The sequence below is a fragment of the Sinocyclocheilus rhinocerous genome, unplaced genomic scaffold, assembly GCF_001515625.1.
Source record: "Sinocyclocheilus rhinocerous isolate Xijiao unplaced genomic scaffold, SAMN03320098_v1.1 scaffold181, whole genome shotgun sequence".
NCBI classification, from domain to species: Eukaryota; Metazoa; Chordata; class Actinopteri; order Cypriniformes; family Cyprinidae; genus Sinocyclocheilus; species Sinocyclocheilus rhinocerous.
This window is the reverse complement of record NW_015638952.1, coordinates 20479-40399: the sequence shown is the minus strand read 5'-3', so window position 1 is coordinate 40399 and position 19921 is coordinate 20479. Positions and strand designations below refer to the sequence as shown.

Here is a 19921-nt window from a genome sequence, read left to right as displayed (position 1 = left end):
TTTAAAAATAAGTCTTTCTATTTCTGTGGTGTTTCATATAAAGGGCTTTCTCCTTTACCAATAAAACACATGCACAGTTTAATATTTCCTCAGGAGATTGTGGAATTTTGAAGTTTTAATTAAAGTTAAATTGATGCATTTTCAAACCTCCAGCAATAATACATAGAAGGCTTATTAAAATGCAACTACAATTTTAATTCATATTCATTAATAAGTCTTTGGTGTAAGATTCCTGTTTGAGTTCATAATTTGGATCGAAACCTGAAGGATTTCAGTTGAGTATGAATAATTTTAAGAATAAATAGATTTTCAAGTTTATTTTTTACGGAGTTAAAATAGATGAAGCCCTCCCTGGAATACACTCAGATTTACATAAAGATTTTTTCGTCTTTTTTCTCGAAACCCCTTGTTTTTATCTTGAAATTGAGAATTCTGAAGAAAAAAAGTCAGAATAAACTCAGAATTCTGATTCCTCCCCCCATTTTTTCTCAGAATATCGAGTTTATATCAGATATAATATATATATATATCCATATAATATAATATAATATAATATATATATATGTGAGAATTCCTTTTTTTTTTCTTGCATGGTGGAAATCAGCTTCGATAATATTGATTTGATTTTTAGAAGTTTAAAATTTGTCTATATGTTTAAATTTTATATATAAAAATTAAATGGGGAAACATGCACACGTTTTTTATTTTACTGTATTTGATCAAATAACGACAAACAGATCATAGTGGCAATGAATATCTTTAGCAAAGATGTGGGAAATTTAGTTCACAAGGTACATCCAGTCTGCCGTGAATTCCATTCAGAAAATATTGGTTGGACCTCAGCGCTCGGCGCCTGGTAGTTCGGTTGCTGTGGCAACACCACGCCCAAACGAGACACTCCCCAAAACAAAATGAACTACACAGCTACCTAGATCAGTGTTTCCCAACCGGGGTGCCGCGTAAAAAAATCATTTTTTAATATTTTTAAATTGCTAAAATGTTCAAAAAAGCATTTATTATATAATATCCATTTCTGATGTCGCCAATAATTAGAGATGCACCGAAATTTCGGCTGCCGAAAATTAGTTCACCACTCAGGTTTCACTTTGACGTGGTGTGACGCTCTGCGTATTATCCCGCTCTATGCGTGTGCGCTCCGCTCAGTCGCTCCACTGTGCTACTGCAACAAAATTACCCAGCTGTAAAATCAAAACTTTGTTTAATTACCATTATAACTATCTCGCAATGTTTACATATGAATAAAAGCCTACATTAAAGTCTGTCATATAAATTGGTCTCTTCATTAGAAATTGGCCTACTGATTGCCACCATTGATGGACAAATTTTTTAAATAATATTAAAAATATCTTTATGACATCATATTCTGCAGTTCTTCCCTGCTGTACCGAATATCTACACTTTTCAAATTATCATATCGAAGTTAGAAATTCAAATATTGTGACAAAATTAATTTTGTAGGGTGCCACAAGTTTGTTAAAATTTCCAAAGGATGCCGCGACTAAAAAAAGGTTGGGAATCACTGACCTAGATTATCCTTAACGTTACATTTATATGGACATTATTGGCTTTCAAATTAAACGTTCAGAATGTCAGACATTGTCTCTCAGTGGCGGAATATAGAGCTCCGGCTGTCAAAAGTCATTGGTAAGTGTTTGTTGTGCAAGTTACGAAGTTATAGCTTTTAGCATATGGGTTAACGCGCCTTATCCATTCATAAATGTCTATATTTATATCTGACAGGTAATAATTGTGGCTGTTTTATTCGTCTTGTGAATGTCATATGTTTCTATGGTAGAGCCTATATTTTGATTTCTACTGTATTTTATAATTCTGTGTTTGTATTGTATCTATGCAATAGATAGACAGATTTTTAAAAATACACTTCCATTCAAAAGTTTGGGATCAGTAAGATTTTAAATGTTTTTTAAAGAAGTCTCTTCTGCTCATCAAGGCTGCATTTATTTGATCAGAAATACAGAAAAAAACAGTAATACTTTGAGATATTATTGCAATTTAAAATAATGGTTTTCTATGTTAATATACTTCAAAATATAATTTATTCCTGTGATCAAAGCTGAATTTTCAGCATCATTACTCCTTCAGTGTCACATGATCCTTCAGAAATCATTCTAATATGCTGATTTAATATCGATACTGGAAACAGTTTTGCTGCTTCATTTTTTTTTTTTTTTTTGGAACCTGTGATACTTTTTTTTTAGGATTCTTTGATTAATAAAACGTTAAAAAGAACACCATTTATTAAAAATAGTAAAATCTTTTGTAATAATATTCACTAAAAAGTTTGGGGTCAGTATTTTTTTTTCTTTTGAAAGAAATGAATTCTTTTATTCAGCAAGGATGTGATAAATTGATAAAAAAAAGTGATAAAGTCATAAAGAAAAGATTTCAATTTTAAATAAACACTGTTGCTCTTAACTTTATTCATCAAATAATCACAGGTTCCAAAAAAATATTAAGCAGCACAACAGTTTTCAACATCGATAATAAATCAGCATATAAGAATGATTTCTGAAGGATCATGTGACACTGAAGACTGGAGTAATGATGCTGAAAATGAAGCTTTGCATCACAGAAATAAATTATATTTTAAAGTATATTAAAATAGAAAACCAGTATTTTAAATAGTAATAATATTTTACAATATTATTGTTTTTTCTGTGTTTTTGGTCAAATAAATGCAGCCCTGGTGAACAGAAGAGACTTCTTTAAAAAAACAAAAAAAAAAACATTAAAAATCTTACTGATCCCAAACTTTTGAACAGCAGTGTATATATTTTGATTTTGGGGTGAAGTGTGACATGTTTTTGTGAGATTCATCCAGATAGACAGATACGTTATTAATCTCATGAAGGAAATTGTATTTTAATGTTAAATTATAGTCTAAATGTATTTCTAACAGCCATGATCAGATATCCTAATCATTATGTCTGTGTTTGTGTTTTTCCACAGCACGGCAAATGCGAAGCTAAATAACTTCACCCGTATTGAGCCCACCCTGCAGCTGCTGGGTGTGCCCTTTGACCTGGCCATGGCCAAAGCGGTGATGCAGGGCAGGCAGGGGGCGGCCACACATCTGCTCTACCAGCTCTTCATACTGCTGCAGAAGAAGAAGAGATCAGGCCTCACTGCCGCAGCCATGGAGCTCATGCAGCCTGCAGCCACGGCCCAACTACACCACAGAGAGAACAGCATCTATACTGAGGTGATACAGTCGTACAAGCTCAAATAAAGCTCTCTCTAGGGCGGTATGATTCCCTGGTGGTTATATTTCCAGGTTAGGATAGCTTCATGTTTTGATTAGCTTTACCAACACAAGTTGGGACCACACAAAGGAGTCTGATTTCAGGCCGTTTGTCTCACAGCGCTTGAAGACGGTGGTAAAGCGTGAGACGGATCTGAAGATGCGAAAGAAAGAAAGAAAGAAAAAGAGGGCAGGATATGTACAACCGCTCGGTCATGGCTGAACTCCTGAAGGAGGAGGACCGGTTCAAACGGCAGGAGGAGAGGAGGCTGAGGAACATTGAGAAGGTGTGCCTTTCTACAGATAAACCATAGCTAACATTTCCCAGTGATCAATAACTACCTTTAACCTTATTTATTCAGTAGCATCAAACTGTTTTCTTGGGTGTTAAACCACTACTTGGATTTGCCTGTGCTTTACTGTGAATCGAGTAAATCAACATGTGATAGTGTTGGCTGAGATTGATATGATTTGTTGTTTGTCAGCACCGGCAGGCACGCAGAAAACAGCATGAGATCATGATTCAGATTCAGTCGGCTATAGTCCAGATCCCAAAACCTCCACACGCTCGCACGTCAAGAGCTTCTGAGAAACAGCTTCAGTTCCGCAAAAAGCAAGAGGCTGAGGTGAACAACACTTTTGACGTTATTTTCATGATAGTTATGCATATTTACCCACTATGTTCTCAAGTTTGTAATACAGTACTGCAGTATTGTTATTGTTAACTAAAACTAAGAATAAATAGATGATCGGTAATTGAAATAAATCTGAAATAAAATACAAATATTCAATAAAAAAAAACGTTTAACTTAAAAAAACTTAAACTTATTTCAATTATTTGCCAAGACTACATTTCTATTTTTTACGTTGAAGAATTACTAAAACTAAAACTGAAAAAATTAAGATAAATAGAAATAAGAAAAAATTAATAATAATGACAGAAGCAGATAATTACTCAAACTTAAAATTAAACTAAAAATATATAAATAAAAGCAAAATCAAAATATTAATAAATACTATATATGAACAAAAAAATTAAATAATTAAAGCTAAATAGAAATATAAAAAATAACAAAAGCACATATCAAAATGACTAAAACTTAGACTAAAATTAAAGTGAAACTGAAAATATAAAAATAAAAGCAAATTCAAAATATTAATAAATACTATATTATAGTATATAATTTGAAAAATGTATTAATGAAAGCTAAATATAAATATTGAAATTAAAATTAAAACAGCAAATATAAAAATAAAAGCAATTCAGAACATTAATAAATACTATAATAGAATATAAATAATACTAAAATAACACTGTTACTATGATGTATAAATACATTAAAATGTATGATCTCTTTTGCATTATGGTAATAAGAATTGCCATAAGGTCATTTATTGTTTCCTACTACTAAATCTGGATGGATTGGAATACTAAAAAAAAAAAAGATTCATACAGAAAAACAATTGTCAGAAGTTGTTTTGACAGGATTTGATTGTGTTCAGTGAGCACTCTTTAAGATGCAGTGTGATTTTCAGTATGTTCATCATGAGATCGCTCAGTTTGAGAAGAACCAGAAGAGGATTTCTCCTGCTGGAGGTGGAGCCTTTCTTACAGGTATGTTTGCATAATGCTGAAATCCTAGGAATACAAACAAAAACTGCACAAAAGCAGGCCGACATACCACTCACAGTTCTTTCACTGTCCATCTAAGTCTTATTCCACACAAAACTGGAAAAAACTACTTATTGATTAGGTGAGATCTGGGATATAACAAACTGTACCTGGATTTACAGTGGTCGTGTAACCCAGTCAATGAGTACAGGTGACAAAGAACATTGGAACATCGAGTACATCGAGAACATCCGTCAGCATCTGGAGGAAGACTCTGCTGCCCGGGAACAGAGAGAGATGCGGAGACACCGTGCACTGATGGAACAACTCCAAGCCCATGAAGCTCAGCAGGTGACCACAGGCTTGGCTCATTTGAACCCTGTAAAACCTACTGTTTCATATTTGATACACAAGCTAAGGCCTCTAATTTTCAGATCAAAACTTTGCTGAAAAAACGCAAATCTGTACGCAATCTACTACATGCTTCCTGACGTCTGGTTGATAGTTTATACTTTTTTAGCAAGTAAAAGGCCTTTTAGTGTAATTATCCCACTTCAGGTCATGGTACACGTCTTTTTGAAAATGTCCTGTTTTTTATAAAGTAAGCATAAGAATAAGTTTTATATTGTTTGTAATATTTCTGGATGAACAGTTGCTACTAAGGCAACTTTTTTGTTTTACTTGATTACCCTTACTTTATTTTTTAGAAAAATCATGTTAAAATGTAAGCATCAAGTATGATCCATCAGGCTTTTGTGTAATGTTTATTTGTATCTCTCAATCGTCATTGCATTGCAATAAAACAATACAAACTACAGAGCTTTGATCATAAAACTATGCATTTAAATATCATCTAAGACATTACTGGGAGATGTTGAGTGACAATTTTGTAAGTAGTACTGCTTTACTAAAGCTCTAAAGAAATATGATACTCAACAAAAAACACACGTGCAAACTTTAAAAAAAATTTTGTCTAAAGTTTTGATAAACTCTTCCATTCTATAAAAATAGACTTTTCAGACTTTTATTTTTATAAGCCAGGCTTTATAGGGTTAAACATCAGCTGTGTTCAAAATGCAGTACATGGTTAACAACACTATGTAAAATGTGTTTAGACTCTTCAGACTCTTTACATTAATGTATGAATGTCAAAAAAAGTGTCAACCTTTTGACTGGAAGTGTATGTCTTGATCAAATCTGATTCTTGCGTTGATATTCTTTCTGCAGGAGGTATTGCGAGAGGAACAGATGATCAATCGACTGATGCATCAGACGCAGCAGGAGAAGAGGATCGCTGTGCAGCTGATGCAAATTAAACAGCAGAAAGAGGCACTGCGACAGAACCGGATCTTCCAGATAGACAGTACCAGGAAAGATGCCTTCAAGACTTCCAAGAGGCCATGGACAGAGAAGCTGTGAGAGATCGTACACACACACACACAAACAAAACAACCCATAGGGTATCAGAAAAAGTTTTTGAGTGGTCCTGATTATGTCCCATCTTTGCCATTGTCCAGGTTCATCTTCAGGATGGAGCGTGAGCTACACAAACAGCTAGTTGCCGATCGCGCTCAAGCTCGCTATCGTAAACACTTTGACACCTGCAGAGGAATTCTGGGACAGATTGTTGATCTGGCAACCAAAGCTGGAGAATATCGGCTCCTCACAGCCAAGTATTTATTTCCCTGATCACTCTACTAAACAGCAATCACAGATTTTAAAAACAAAAGAAACTATGGATTTTGAAATAAAAAGTTTAATGTGTTATGTAAACAACCTTTATAGTGCATTATAATGAAACTAAAAATTATATTTTCCTGCATTTGTTTTAAATAGACACTACTGTTCAAATGTTGAGACATTAAAAGTTTATTTAAAAACTAGTACAGTACAGTAAAAACAGTAATATTGTGAAATAATATTACAATTTCTAATAGCTGTTTTCTATTTGAATATATTTTAAAATGTAATTTATTCCAGTGATGTAAAGCTGAATTTTCAGCATCATTACTCCAGTCTTCATAGTTTCACGTGATCATATAGAAATCATTCTAATATGCTGATTTGGAGATGTGGTAGGTAAAAAATGACCATCTGTTCTTCATCTCCACTCTTTCTCAGTCTGTTACCAGTGAAGCTGATGCAGGAGTGGATGGAGCTGTTTTTCAGTGTTAAGCCGCTGTATGACGTGGCCAGTGTGGATCCCGCCCCTGCTGAACCCACACCAGAACAGATCATTGAGCTGGAGAAGCTCCAAATACTCAACAATCAAGACTACAACGAGTATGTGGTAAGGAGTATATCATAAATGAAATAACAGTTGAGGGACGGGTTCGTTTACATGTCTGTGCAAGTATAATGCACATGTGTCTTTCTGTCTGTTCTCTTCAGGCCATGAAGGGTGAGTGGGTTTGGCATGAAGAGGGCGAGAGTCAAGCCCCTCCAGTAAATGATATTCTGAATCATGTGTTGAGCTGCCTACAGAGCATGATAGTCCCACCCAGCGCCAGCACTCCTCCTCCTCTGTTTCCCTGTTGCACCATCAGAGCGTGCATGCTGGGAAAATCCTACTCGGGCAAAACCTCCTGCCACACCAGGATCAGCAATGGTAGGAGTTTCATCATATTGAATGAATATGCTTCATCATGTCAGAATATTATCTAAATTTCCTGACTTGCTGTTTGTTCATCTCTGGGAATCAACTCTTGGCATCCATGTGCTCTCAGCCAACCCTTTGATCCAGGATGCTCTATCAGTCTATCAGCAAGAAAAACAGGCCGCGCGAGTGAAAGCCAAAAAGAGTCACAGGTCAGGAAAATTCACTAAAGTAAACGTTCAGGTTTTTTTGTAGTAGAAAACCAGCAGGTCTGACAATATTTTTGGAATAGTTTGTGTTGTGTGTAACTGTACTGTTTTCTGTGCAACAATTTAATTTACTTCATTATACTGTTTAATTTTCCTGCTGGAGCTGACCTTGTATTTGCCATGCTCAGAAGAGCTTGGAGAGAAATGGTTCTCCGACAGAACGTACTGAGCAGCCCCAGAGAGAAGAAGAGGAGGAGAAATCCTCCCCTCTAGAAACAGGTTTGTGGGAATATTAGACAACTTTTAAAACTCTGACATTTATTTATTTACATTACCATTCAAAAGTTTTTTTTTTTTTTTTTTTTTTTGCAAGGATGCATTCAATTGATCAAAAGTGACCGTTAAGACTTATAATATTACAAAAGATTTCTATATCCAAAAAAAATGCTGTCCTTTAAAATGTCTATTCATCAAAGAATTCTGACAAAATGTATCATATAGCAAATCAGCATATTAGAATGATTTCTGAAGGATCATGTGACACTGAAGACTGGAGTAATGATGCTGAAAATTCAGCTTTGCATCACAGGAATAAATTACATTTGAAAGTATATTCTAATAGAAAACAGTTATTTTAAATTGTAATAATATTTCATAATATTACTGTTTTTACTGTATTTCTGATCAAATAAATGCAGCCTTGATGAGCAAAAGAGTCTTCTTTCAAAAACGTTACAAAGTGTTACAAATTGCAGACTTTTGAAAGGTAGTGTATTTGTTTATTTCTGCGTATTCGTATACTCTATTTATTAATTTAACGTTATGCACCCCATGGAGGACCAAGTATTTCCATTGACATTTAATCATTTAGTAGACTAAAATACTAATAATCATTTTTTTATTTGCTTTTGATTTCTGTGCTAATTGATTACACTTATTCTTACATGTATATCTAAATTTATATTAATTTAACTGCATATTAGTGCATTCTTTCTTTTCATATGGTTTTCTATAAATGCCCTTTAACTAAACCAAAAACCCAATAAAGACTGATATTATTTACTATGAAAATGCTCACTCAAGTTATAATAGTGATCTGCTCTTCTGGATGTCTCGCATCAGGACCTCAGCCGCATAAGACATCTGGACTTCTCGAAAAAGAGGACAAAGAAAAAGTAAAGGCAATCGCAAAGCCCCTCTCCATGTGAACTCAGTTTTCCTCTCTGTATTTAGCAGCAGTGAGCTCTTTGATATGGTCCATGATGTACTATGATCTGCTCTGCAGTGGTCGTTGCGAGCACAGCGAGGTGCAGCGGTAGAGAAGGCTCTTAGGACACGAAAAGCTGTTCCTGATAATCTTCTGGTTGACATCATAGTGAATGCTATCAGGTAAAGAACTTTGTCTCAACACCATACTTGTTTTTGTTATTGTCATATTGTTTTATTTTAAGCAGATAAAAATTTTCTGACGTTTTTGCAGTTTTTACTTTTTATACAGAAATTAAGACAAAATGTTCCCGCTTTGAGTGCACATCAGTGTTGTTTTACTCTCATTGATATACTATTGTTGTTTTTTATTTTATTTTTATTCATTTTAGTTAAAGAATTTGTAATTTCGTTTTTGTATGTTTTACTAGTTTTACTTTGTCTTTATAGATTTTATTAATTTTTATTTATTAGTTTTAGCTTATTTAGTTTGTTTTTTTTAGTAATAAAATAAAATATATTTTTTGTTTTATTTCAGGTAATGTTTATTTTAATTTAATAAATAAAAATTATTTAACTATAATAACCCTGGTGCACATGAAAAACTTTTATTTACTTAGTGCACTTCTAATATTCTTAAAAATCGGTCTGATTCCCTTCTGTCGTGTTCTTCAGGAACATCCCTGCTGACAGTGGCTGGATTCTTGACGTCTTCCCAGTGGACATCAGTCAGGCTCAGGTGCTGCAGAAAGCTCTGAACGGGACTGAGCCTGATCAGGCTGAGACAAAAACACAAAGCAAAAACGCTCCTAAAGACCCACCCCCTGCACTGGACCTAGTGGTGCTGTTAGACGTCTCAGATGAGCAGGTTCTAGAGCGAGCCGCCCATCAGGCTGGTGAGTGAACACAGATTGTACTGCTAGATGTTAATCTCAGATTTACTTTATCGTTAGTTACTCTTACCAACATGATGGGCTTTATCGTTTTTAGTATGTAATAATAATAAAGCTACTTATTAGTAGACGGGGAGAGCGTAGAGCAGGAGAGAGACGGCAGTGATGCTCCAGATGAAAAGATGAGTATGACAGATGTGGACACACAAGATCCAGCATCCTTCTCCGATGAAAAAAGCCTGGGGAGGAAACAGATACAGCACAGGTGTGTGAAAACGTACAGTGTGTTTGTAGTGAATGTGTATAATCTATGATTGTTTTCGTTATGTCCGATATATAAAGTATATACACAATCACAGTTGGAAAGATGCAAGCTTGATCTTGTAATCCCCAAATACACAAATGCTAATACACTTTTGTTAACGCAGCCAGTCTAGTCACAATGAATGCGTCCAAACTGCATTTGAAATCTGAATGAAATTAGCAATGTGTAAACAATATGATTTATGCACTAAATCCAGCAGAGACTTCAGCATAATAGGCATATTTGTAAATGCTCATGACAGAGGACTTCACTTAACAGCAAACTTCACAGTGATTGACTGATTGAGTGATTGAGCATTTTTGCCTGTCATTTGTCAGTTGACTCTTGGACGCTCTCAACTGCTCTCAGTGCTTTCTCCAGTCCTCTGTCAATCCTACAATTCCCTGTGAGAGCGTGTAGTTTGGCCTCCATAGAAATGAATTAAAAATGCCCACTCTGTTACCATATGAATACAGTAAAACAAGCAGAAAAGTGCAATGCTAATGGAAAAAGGTAACCAAAGTAACATCAAAAACCTGCTTTTGGAGTCAAAGAAATATTATTCTCATTTGAGACGTTCTACCGGTATTTATTATTTAATAAACTAAACCATTTTTTTAATATTTCAAAAGCAAATGATGACAAACTTTTTCTAGGGGGACATCATACAAAGTTGTTGTTATTTTATATAAGTTTATTTGTATAGCGCTTTTCACGATACAAATCATTGCAAAGCAACTTTACAGCAAATTAAGTTTCTACAATATTTAGTGGTAGCTTATCAGTGGTGACTGTCAGTTAATGTACATATGGCAGAAATGTACGGAAAAATTTGGTAGTTATGTATGTTTTTTCAGGGTTGGCATCAACTGAGGTCAGTGACTTTTGCAGTGACTGTAAAATTGGGGTAATATGATCATATTTTCTTGACCTGGTAAGGACTCTAGCCGCTGCATTTTGGACTACCTGTAGCTTGTTTATTGAAGATGCAGGACAACCACCTAGCAGTGCATTACAATAGTACAGTCTAGAGGTCATTAATGCATGAACTAGCTTTTCTGCATCAGAAACAGGTAACATATTTCGTAGTTTGGCAATGTTTCTAAGATGGAAGAATGCTGTTTTTGTAACATGGGAAATATGATTTTCAAAAGACAAGTCGCTATCTAATATAACACCCAAATTTTTTACTGTAGAGGAAGTAACAGTACATCCGTCTAGTTGCAAATTGTAATCGAAGAGAATTTGTGTACTGTCTTTTGGTCCAATTAGTAAATATCTCTGTCTTATCCGAATTTAATAAGAGAACATTATTGGTCATCCAATCTTTCAAATTTTTAACACACTCTGTTAGCTTAGATAATTTAGAAGTTTCTTCTGGTCTTGTTGAAATATGTAGTTGAGTATCATCAGCATAACAGTGGAAACTAATCCTGTCTTATCCGAATTTAATAGGAGAAAATTATTGGTCATCCAATCTTTTATATTTTTAACACATTCTGTTAGCTTATATTATTTAGAAGTTTCATCTGGTCTTGTTGAGATATATAGTTGAGTATCATCGGCATAACAGTGGAAACTAATCCCGTATTTTTTTATAATATTACCAAGGGGCAACATGTATATTGCAAATAGCAGAGGACCTAGGACAGATCCTTTTGGCACTCCATATTTTACTGGTGATAATTGAGATGACTCCCCATTTAAATTAACAAAGTGGTAGCGATCGGACATTTAGGATCTAAACCATCTTAAAGCCTGCCCTTGAATACCTGTATAGTTTTGTAATCGATCTATGAGTATGTCATGATCTATAGTGTCGAACGCAGCACTAAGGTCAAGTAAAACTAGCAATGAGATGCAGCCTTGGTCTGATGCAAGAAGCAAGTAATTTGTAATTTTAACAAGTGCAGTTTCTGTTTCTTTAAATAAAAGTACAGATATTCCTCTAACAAATAAAGTGGTTTCTGAGCCATTTAAAGTCCACTTAAAATCAAAATGGACTGTATTTTTTTATTTTTTTTACATAAAGAAGGTCACTTAACAAATTGCTCAACATTATCCTTACATTGAACAGAACAACAAACTGACTGTATTTACTACTTTTAATGGATGTTTCTAGAGTGATTTTCCAATGATTCATCCATACATGTTATTCCACAGGAAGGAAATTACTTTTCTTTTTGACTGATATCATTTTGTGCTAGAAAATAGTGTAACATTACATGATCCAGTCAAGTCCCAATTCATAAAATCAACTTTTTTTTTTCTTTTTATTGAATGCTTTTCACTCAAAAATGTCACATAATGGAGAAATAGGGAGAAATGTGTTGTGCTGCTGTTCAGATTTTCTGATGTTCAGAAGTTTTTGTTTGTTATGGTTTCTTTAACAGAATTAGTGGTTTCCATGACACATGGCCAAAACTGGAGAAATGGTTTGGTGACCAGCAGAATATTTTAGTGAAAGTCTCTGCAGATGTAGACGAGGACACTCTCTTCAGTAACGTGAAGATGGCTCTGATGGACACTATGGACTCAGTTGAAAAAGGATTGACTTAACCCTATTACTTAACCCTGTAAAGCCTGAAATAGGAAATGTCAATTTTTTTTTTTATGAAACCGTTTATTCAACCTTTGGATAAAATTTAAAAATAACAACAGCAAGAAAAGTATGTATACATGGTTTTGTTGAGGGAAAAAAAACACCTCAATTATATTCAAACTGAGCAAAAGTGTGCAATTGCTGATATTTTTATTTCTTTATTTCTCCACAATTTTCTGCTAATAATTCAGCTTGCTACATACTCATTCAAACGTTTTGTAGAATAGAAATTTTTAAAAATCTCTAATTTTTCTACCTAAAACTTTAACATTATCCATCTGCTGCCTTTTAAGCTCTATTTCCTTTTGCAAATGCGTAATCTAGTGAATGCTCTCTGTCCTTTCCCATAGGAGCAGCTCTGGGTCACTCCAGGAAAATGTCTACATCCTCCTCACTTGAACACACCCGTCCAGAAAGTGCCTGCTCTGCTAAGTCTAAAGCAGCTCCCCCGAAATCTGCTGGAAGGCGCTACGTGGAGGAACCTTTACCAAAGGCACATACACACACGTAACACACGGTCTCTCAGAAGACTGACATGCTGATTAAACATGGTAAAATTACATTCAAAAAGTCTGTTTGATTTGGAATATCAGATGGAAAGCCATTACACTCAGTAATCACCAAGGCTGCATTTATTTGATCAAAAATGCAGTGATACTCTGCATTAAATGAAATATTATTGTAATTAAAAATAACCGTTTTCTATGTTAATATATTTTTTAAATGTAATTTATTCCTGTGACGCACAGCTGAATTTTCAGCATCATTACTCCAGTCTTCAGTGTCACATGATCCTTCAGAAATCATTCTAATATGCTGATTTGATGCTCCGAAAACATTTCTTATTATTATCAATGTTCAAAACAGTTGTACTGCTTCATATTTTTGTGGAAACTGTGATACATTTTTTTTTTCAGGATTCTTTGAAAATTTTAAAATAACAGCATTTATTTGAAATAGAAATTTAATATAGAACATCTAATGTAGAGATTACACTATAGGACTTAAAGTGGTTGTGAACAGCTAAAAAAACAAAAAACATTTTAATATGATATAAATGTATTATATGACCCATTTATATCATGTCAGTTTTGTTTTTCTGTTATGTTGGTCACCGTTTTGCAGGAGATCCCAGAGTATCTTGTGCCGTCCTGGGAGAACATCTGTAATTCATACGTGACTAACATCAAAGCAGTGATGCAGAACCTCCGCAGTGAACGTGAGCTCATCATTCACCACCTCTACAACATCCGGCGAGAGAGCAGTGCTCGTGTTTGTGACGTGAGGCCTGTGTATGTGTGTGTAAGTGTATAACATAAGTGTGTGTGTGTTTCAGGGAGAACTTCAGGCAGTACTCACAGAAGCCGGATCTGAAGCAGGAGTTTGTAAGCGCATGGCAGTGTGATTATAACAGCGTTCCTGACAACATCAGAGAGGACGAGGAGACCAAAGGGGGAACTCCATCAAAGACTGGATATGAGACAATCTCTTACACTGGGAAAAAAAAAAAAGCTTTTCTTCCTCAGTATTTTTTTCTTTTTTTCAGTACAAATATTTAAACATTCTCAAATCAAGATACATTTACTTGAGAAGGAAAATGACAAGATATAAAGTCTTGTTTTCTGAAAAAAAATGTATTTGTTGTGCTAAATAATTCTACCAATAGGGTAAGAAAAATAAACTTGTTTTCCTTTTGAGATTAAATTGTTTTCTTACCCCACTGGCAGATATGTATTAATTATAAACTCATTTAATTTTAATAAAATTTTTAGAAGACCCTCAGGTAAATGTATCTTCATTTAAGAATGTTTATGAAATGTATTTGTACTGAAAAACAAGACAAAAATACTACGTTTTTTAATTTTTTTTGCATGTAACCTTAAAAAAAACACACAAAAGTTACATATTTTCACAGGCAATACATGCTATATTTCAGCGCACACAAATAAAAAACACATTTGGTAAATTATTCTCAAATGTTAATTAACTTCAAAAAGCAAAAATCAGTGAAGATTGGGAGAAGACCTTAAAATAAATTTGCAGTATATTTATTAGCAATAAAGCAAGGAAAATGCAGTTTAATTAATAAATTGTTATTTTATTTTTTAGTTTTAGTTTCATTTTATATGTTATGTCTGTGTGTAATGTTTTTCAAGTATTTTTTTTTTGTATATTTATTTTGTATTAAAATTGTATTTGTGTTACATTGTACATTGTATTTATTGTTAAAAACAGGCAAACAAAACAATAAATATAATATTCACAGTTGCAAAACAATTTCAGTTCATATTTGTTTGCTGCAGGTTTATCACAAATTGGCTACAGTTTTTACCAAAAAACAAAACAAAACATACTTTTCTGCTTATTTTCATATTGTGATGAGTGTGTGTTTGTGTTTTTGTACAGGACTTGCGTGAACATCTATGGGACATCTGTGATAAGCACAAGGAAGAGGCGGCGCAGGAGAGAGCAGGTGTCATTGATGATAGCTGGTTAGACGATCACACTGCTGTACTGATCAACCATTATTCTGCATTAATGCAGGTATTAAACATTAATCTGGAAAAAACATCTGGAATGAGTTTGAAGTCTAATGGTTCTGTTCGTGTGTGTGTGTGTGTTTGTGTGCAGATAGAAGTGGGCCGCTTTCAAGACTCCCTGTGTCTGTTGAGAGATTATTACACAGCAATGTGTAAAACTACATTTCCTGAATCTACACGTGGTTTTACTCGCATCCCTTTGATCGACATCACAGATGACCATGTCGAGCAAGAGGCACCAAAAATAAAAAAAAACAAACCTCACATACTGCTGTATATTGTTATCATCATGCCACAGACATTACAGGACTACAGCTCTTCTGCCGTGCTACTGAAGTATCAATCTCATAATGTGTGACTTTGGCTGTGTTCAGAATAGCATATATTATTTTTGCAGTATGCATGCAAATTTTCAACAATTCAGTTCAAATCTTGTTCTCATCTGATAGTGTCCGTGCAGTTAAATCAATAATATTACTGAATAGTGGTGGAAAGAGTACTGAAAAAATATACTCAAGTAAAAGTACCATTACCTTCCAAAAAATGTAGTGTGAGTAGAGTAAAAGTACTTGTCCAAAAAACTACTTGAGTAAGAGTAAAAGAGTAGCCTATTTAAAAGTACTGTGCTGTTGAGCTGTGGATTCTACCCCCTCACAATAAACGCTGTACACCGCAATTGATACATTTTAAAAACGTTGTACAATCTGTAATTCACATTATCTTGTTTGTCAAAGAATGAAGAATATCTATGTCATCAATAAGGTGCAGATTTGGTCCTCAATTTGTGTTTCCAAACACACTTTTTCACAGCGCACATCAGTGATGCTTGAAGAATGCACTTCCAGCAGCCATGATAAACAGTTGGCGGTTAAAGTTTTCTATGCACAATTTGATTTGACGAAAGTCACGAGACCTATTACTCTCTATCCAATCACGTTGATGAATAAAAATAAAATTAAAATAAGCATGTAACGACCACAAACTGAGGAAAATAGCGGAGTAAAAGTACCGATACATCACTTAAAATGTACTCAAGTAAAAGTAAAAGTACACAATTTTTTAACTACTCAAAAAAGTACAATTACTGATAAAAACTACTTAATTACTGTAAGTAGTACTGTAAGTAGTCACATTACTCATTGTAATGTGAGTATTTGTAATTCGTTACTTCACACCCCTACGAATATTAATTGCCTTTTAAACATTATACAATCTTAGCAATATGTCTACTGTTTTACATACGATTTCACATAAATAATAAGCAATATGCAGTGTATTCTGTGTAGTAAACAGTACACTAGCACTCGATTTTGAACATAGACGTTGTTTTTTTACTGTGAAGTTGTTTAGATAGACACTTTAATGTGTTAATATATTACACATTGATATTTCAGCCCTGCTCCTGCGCCGTCAGAGAGACTCACAAAGAGTGCTGAGGAAAAAGACTCTGAAATGGAGAACAAGAAGAAAACTAAAATGTGTGCGCTTTCTATTTTTGTCTTTGGGTGTATATAAAATTTAGGATGTTTGTTGAAAAACCGGATGTGTTTGTGCTGTCAGGTTTCCACTGGTTTCCTGCAGATCTTCCACTTCTGAGCTGCTCAGACAGGTTCTGCACCATCCTGATGAGAAACTTCTGCAGGAGTTCTTCCAGACAGCACTCAGCGCCGTCAGGAGCATGGTGTGTTTATATCAGTGTGTTTAATAATGATTTTGCTGTTAAGTTAAAAAATACGAGGCCCTGTTTTGCCAGTAGATAATCATTTGAGAACGCTGTCTTAACTTCAGCCACCTAAAAATCTGTGAATAAATCGGTTATCAGCAACTTAAACAATTTGAGGTTGCGATCTGTCTATACTTTTGCAGAAATCTGTGGCTGCAGTAGCTGTCTGAGGCTACTTCACTCTAAACTCTATTAAAGTTTGTTGCATTAAGTTTTATCCCTGAAATCACAAAATGAACTCAAATAAATTATATTAGCTGTTACTGAAATATATCTACTGACATATTCCTCTGAATCACATCAGCTCATTATGTTCAAGTAGAAGGATGCGATCTTAGAAATGCCTTTGTGTGAGATCTCAAATCAATTGACAAATCAGTTGTCAAAATGTAGATGAATAGTCTATAATAGAAAAGTCTATACCAAAAAAAGTGGTTTAATGCTGTGTGAAATTGGGCCGCGTTATGCTAATATTTCCACATAGTGAGGTAGACATGTGGGGGCATGTTAGAACGAGCCGTTTTAGGGGGGCGTGGCAGAGTCTTAACTTTGATAAAGAATATCTCTTTGGTTTTGAGACTTTAGTCTTTGCAACTTCAGGGATCTTATCTATGCACAATCAGCTTGTAACACTCCAAAGAGAAAGGAAAACCTGAAATCGCATCATATGACCCCTTTAAACAATATAATAGATGACAAATAATTTTTGTTTTTTACAATTATCATATGTATAAAAACAAATACTTTCAATGTTAGAATTACTATTATATTGGTTACTAAGTTGAATATTACATTGTTAATTTATAGTTTTTAATTAAACTACCTGTCAAAAGTTTGGAATAATTAGTTTTTGAAACACTGCTCTCCAAGTCTGCATTTATTAATATCAAGGAAGTGTGCATTTTTTAAATTAAAAATACAGTAAAAACAGTAATATTATGAAATATTATTACAATAGTAAAAACTTTTTGCAGTAAAACTTCTGAATATATTTTAAATTTAATGTAATTTATTTTCTGTGATGCAAAGCTTAATTTTAATCAGCCTTGATGTCTTACAGTCTTACAATGATTTCTGGAGGATCTTGTGACACTGAAGACTGGAGTAATGATGCTGAAAATCAGCTTTGTCATTGCAGGAATAAATTACATTTGTGACCCTGGACCACAAAACCAGTCATAAGTGTCAATTTTTCAATGTATGAATAAATAAGCTTTCCATTGATGTATGGTTTGTTAGGATCTGACAATATTTGGCTGAGATACAACTATTTGAAAATCTGGAATCTGAGGGTGCAAAAAAATTTAAATATTGAGAAAATCGCCTTTAAAGTTGTCCAAATGAAGTTCTTAGCAATGCATATTACTAATCAAAAATTAAGTTTTAATATATTTGTAGTAGGAAATTTACTCTAATGATTATTATGATATTTAATCTAATGATTTTTGACATTAATAAAAATCTATAATTTTGACCCATACAATGTATTTTTGGCTATTACTACAAATATACCCCAGCGACTTAAGACTGCTTTTGTGGTCCAGGGTCACATTTTAAAATATATTCAAATAGAAAATGGTTATTTTAAATTGTATTTGATTGATCAAATAAATGCAGCCTTGATGAGCATGAGCATGGGAGACTTCTTTCAAAAACATTAAAACATTAAAATTATTCCAGACTTTTGAACGGTGGTGTATGTTTCATGGTAATGTTGATTCTTTTATCTATTTATGCACAATTAGACATTTTTAAATTAGATTATTTCAAAAAGAATAGTTCCTACTTAAAATTCTGATTGGATATAAAATGATGATATATCTGTCTTCATTTGTGTCAGGTGTTGGCAGAGACGCAGCAGCGAGAAGAAGAGGAGGGTGATGAAGAACAGAAGCAGATGGAGGCACAGAGAGTGCAGACTTCAAACTCTGCTACAGACAATAGGAAAGCTGGGAAAAAGAAAGGTGAAGTGCTCCATCACTGCTCCATCATCATACGAGTTTCAGCTGTGTTATTATGTGTTAACACTAGTGTGTGTGATGTTTTAGGTGCTCCCACCCCTCCACAGGAGCCCAGTCCTCAGCCCGCAGTGGAGAAGAGCCCTGAGGAGGTCAAGAGGAGGGCAGAGAGGAAACGAATCAAACAGGAGTTTACAGCCGCACTGAAACGTGAAGGTACGCCGTGAGCTGCTGGGCGACATTGTCTTGTGGTACCTCAGTTTCAGGATGTTGTGTGTGCATGTGATGTATAAACCGTAAGAATGCTTTGCGTTTGTGTGCAGAACATGCAGTGAAGCTGCGTCTGGAGCTGATAAAGGCTCAGAACAGTGAGCAGTTTGCAGCAGAGAGCAGAGCAGGCCTACAGGAACATGGAGGAGTGGCTGGGAACTCGCTTCCTGTCTGAGATGAACAGGTGAGAGGAAGATGGATGGCTGGGTGACAGCAGATCAAGAGAAGATGACAACACCATCTTGGCTTTCTTGGTTATGATTATACTGCACATACCATAGTATAAAATTAATTTAGTAAAACAAATACCATTATGTATACATTTTTGTTTTGCTATATAACTTATAAAACTTATATATAAACTTTTTAATATATTTATTTATATAATATATAACTTTTAATAAACAGTGAATTAACTATTTATATACATTTATAAAAAGTAATCATTTATATAAATGAACACATATCACCTTCACCTAAGGTATTTTTAAATATCAATAAAGATCATACTGCAAGAAAATACTATTTTCATAACTATTACACAGTAAAACATATCTTATCAAACACATTTTTATTATTTGTATTAAAATTAGTGTAAAATCAATTCAGTAGAACAAATACCTTGATTTATAAATATAATTCTTATTTTGCAATAAAATATCAAGTCAGCTTATTTTGAATATTGTAAATATGCATTTAGTTTTTTTTATAATTATATATATATA

General features: G+C 34.0%; 1 pseudogene; it reads left to right on the top strand.

Moving 5' to 3' along the window:
* The first annotated feature begins 749 nt into the window (after positions 1-749).
* LOC107750293 (sperm flagellar protein 2-like) overlaps positions 750-19921 on the top strand; it is a 24381-nt pseudogene continuing 5209 nt past the window's right edge.